At 45.8% G+C, this 3,646-nt stretch overlaps 1 pseudogene; it reads right to left on the bottom strand.

The window, feature by feature from the left end:
• Window positions 1–1,092: 1,092 nt before the first annotated feature.
• On the bottom strand, window positions 1,093–1,271 carry LOC135005293 (U1 spliceosomal RNA; annotated as a pseudogene).
• Window positions 1,272–3,646: the final 2,375 nt, after the last annotated feature.

The following is a 3,646-nucleotide window of genomic DNA, read 5'->3' as shown; positions in this document are numbered from 1 at the left end:
AAATCTTTATTTAAGGGTGAAGATGTTTCTCACAAAATCGTTACCTCAATGCATCATTGAAATTCAAGCTGAAAAGATGATTTTAATATATCACTTGTACATTTTGTATTGCTCTTCTGGTGACAATGTAGTTTGTTTTTGTCAATTACCATTTTAATAATAGGGTAAAGAAAATTAAGTGGATTTTTGAAAGAAAACAATACTGTCAATATATTATTAAAACAAATTAAAACAGTAAAAGTTATTGTACTTTAAGTAAAAATAAAAGAGCCAAAATATCAATCCCAGTTTTGGATTACTTTAATTAACAAAAAAAATGCATATAGCAGAGGACAGTTGCAATCTGCCTACCTCTGGGTTATAGGCCCAGCATGCTTCCATTGTAGTCCTTTGCTGCACATGTAAGTGCAAGAGATCCTGAAGCACTCACTCATCATGGGAAAGTACCAATGTGTTTCTTCATTGGTTGATGGAAGGAACATCTTACAAAAACTCTCCAGATTATTGACTTTTTAAAGTTTTTCTAGGAAACGTTCTAGATGAATGCTTATTAACCTTTGTCAGTATGTACTTTTGCAAAGTGTCTCTGAGGCGCAAACAGTTAGCGTGTTCAGTTGTTAACCAAAAGGTTGGTGGTTCAATCCCACCTAGGGACGTAATTGACCTCGTTATCAGATTTTGGTGATCTTTAAGTAGACAAGTAAAAATTTCAAACCACCTCTTATGGTGTAGGGTACCTGGCCTTCTCTGATGTAATCAGAGTTAGATTTGATTAAGTGATTTTATAAAAAAAACAGCCACGAAGCACAATTTAGCAGTGGGTTGCAGAGAAAAAGAAATATGCTGGCAGAAAAATCCAATTGAGTGATTAAACAGCTCTTCATTTTCTGGCTTTATTTTTATGCTAACAAATTTGTGCTCTGAAAAGTGTCCACAAAGCCAAGTATCTGATTAACACCTTTGTAGGGATGGTTTTTCACCTATTATTAAATTAAACTTGCTTCATTGGAAAGGCAGCAAGTGATGTCATCCAAGCAGTGGGTCAAAGTTGGCTTCAAACCTCGTCTGCTTATGAAAAGAGAAAAGGGGTATGCAGGGCATGGCGGCCTTTTGCGGTGCTTGGATGACCCCTAGTTCGCATTAAATAATGCAGTCGAGTTTCCCACATTTGGGGAAATCACAGGGGTCAGCATACCCAGAATGCAATGAATGAACCGCACCCTGGGAGAACAGTCTTCATGACCATGGTATCTCCTATGCAAAATAAGTATGATTTGGGATAGGGCTGGGGAGGGCCGCTGCTCAGGCACATCTCTGTCAAGTAAAGGAGATTCAACTGAGGCAGCACAAGGGAACTCTCATCTGGGGACAACAACTGCAGGGAGAACACATATTTTCAGATGAACATGGGAGGGCAGAAGGCTGCCTAATACTGAAGCACCCCCAAACAACAAACCAAATGCAACAACTAGTGCAAGCATTCCTGGGGGAAGGCCTGCAGCAGATGGATTTGCATATGGCGATGTCATCCAAGCAGTGGGTCAAAGTTGGCTTCAACCCTCGTCTGCATATGAAAAGAGAAAAGGGGCGTGCAGGGCATGGCGGCCTTTTGCGGCACTTGGATGACCCCTAGTTTGCATTAAACACCTCCACCCTCCGTCGGTGTGGGGCTCATGTTGGCTATGCCCCAGCCCCTGAAGCATTCAAGCTGATTTCTTGCAGCAGCTGGGCACTGTAACAGCTCCAGAGCTGCTCTGTAAGGCAAGTAAAAGGGTGTGGGCCCTGCAGCACTACCTGTAGTTCGCATTGTGCGAGACCCCTAGTTCGCATTAAACACCCCCACCCTCCTTCGGTGTGGGGCTCATGTTGGCCATGCCCCAGCCCCTGAAGCATTCACGCTGATTTCTTGCAGCAGCTGGGCACTGTAACAGCTCAAGAGCTGCTCTGTAAGGCAAGTAAAAGGGTGTGGGCCCTGCAGCACTACCTGTAGTTTGCATTGTGCATTGGAAGGCACAAAGTAAGCAGACGGGAGGAGAAGTCAGGATAGTGCACAAGGGTATAGACGGGAGGGGCTCAAGAAAAAAGAAGTGGAAACAGACAGCAAACTAGGCTTCCAATGCACAATGCAAACTACAGGTAGTGCTGCAGGGCCCACACCCTTTTACTTGCCTTACAGAGCAGCTCTGGAGCTGTTTAATCACTCAATTGGATTTTTCTGCCAGCATAATTTTTCTCTTACGTCCTAGAGGATGCTGGGGACTCCGTAAGGACCATGGGGGATAGACGGGCTCCGCAGGAGACATGGGCACTTAAAGAAAGACTTTAGATCTGGGTGTGCACTGGCTCCTCCCTCTATGCCCCTCCTCCAGACCTCAGTTTACTACTGTGCCCAGAGGAGACTGGGTGCTTTTCAGGGAGCTCTCCTGAGTTTCCTGACAGAAAGTATATTTGTTAGATTTTTTTATTTTCAGGGAGCCTGCTGGCAACAGACTCCCTGCATCGAGGGGCGGAGGGGAGAGATGCACACCTACTTCTGTGAGTTGATAGGCTCTGCTTCTTAGGCTACTGTACAGCATTAGCTCCAGAGGGATCGGTACGCAGGTCTCACCCTCGCCGTCCGTCCCAGAGCCGCGCCGCCGTCCCCCTCGCAGAGCCGGAAGATAGAAGCCGGGTGAGTATGAGAAGAAAAGAAGACTTCAGAGGCGGCGGAAGACTTCATGATCTTCACTGAGGTAACGCACAGCAGTAAAGCTGTGCTCCATTGCTCCCATACACCTCACACACGGCAGTCAGTGTAAGGGTGAAGGGCTCAGGGGGGACGCCCTGGGCAGCAATATAGACCTCTCTTTGGCAAAATAAATATATATGCAGCTAGGCACTGTATATATATATATAAGAGCCCCCGCCATTTTTTTACTATATTTGAGCGGGACAGAAGCCCGTCGCTGAGGGGGTGGGGCTTCTCCCTCAGCACTCACCAGCACCATTTTCTCCACAGCACCGCTGAGGGGAAGCTCCACGGACTCTCCCCTGCTTATACCACGGTAGAAAGAGGGTCTTAAAGAAGAGGGGGGCACATAATTAGGCGCATATATATATGGAAATACAGCGCTACTGGGTAAACATAAAATTATTGTGTTTTTTTCCTGGGTCATATAGCGCTGGGGTGTGTGCTGGCATACTCTCTCTCTCTGTCTCTCCAAAGGGCCTTGTTGGGGAACTGTCCTCAGATAAGAGGATTCCCTGAGTGTATGGTGTGTCGGTACACGTGTGTCGACATGTCTGAGGTAGAAGGCTCTCCTAGAGAGGAGCAGGAGCAAATTAATGTGGTGTCTCCATCGACAACGCCGACACCTGACTGAATGGATATGTGAAATGTTTTAAGTGCTAATGTAAACTTATTACACAAGAGATTAGACAAAGCTGAAGCTAGGGAACAGTCAGGGAGTCAACCCATGCCTGTCCCTATGTCGCAGGGACCTTCGGGGTCTCAAAAGCGCCCACTATCCCAAATAGTTGACACAGATACCGACACGGATTCTGACTCCAGTGTCGACTACGATGATGCAAAGTTACAGCCAAAATTGGCTAAATGTATTCGATATATGATTATTGCAATAAAAGATGTTTTGCACATCACAGAGTC

This window comes from Pseudophryne corroboree, unplaced genomic scaffold, assembly GCF_028390025.1.
Source record: "Pseudophryne corroboree isolate aPseCor3 unplaced genomic scaffold, aPseCor3.hap2 scaffold_1998, whole genome shotgun sequence".
Lineage (NCBI taxonomy): Eukaryota > Metazoa > Chordata > Amphibia > Anura > Myobatrachidae > Pseudophryne > Pseudophryne corroboree.
The sequence above is the reverse complement of the archived record's forward strand: the minus strand, read 5'-3'. Positions and strand labels throughout refer to the sequence as shown.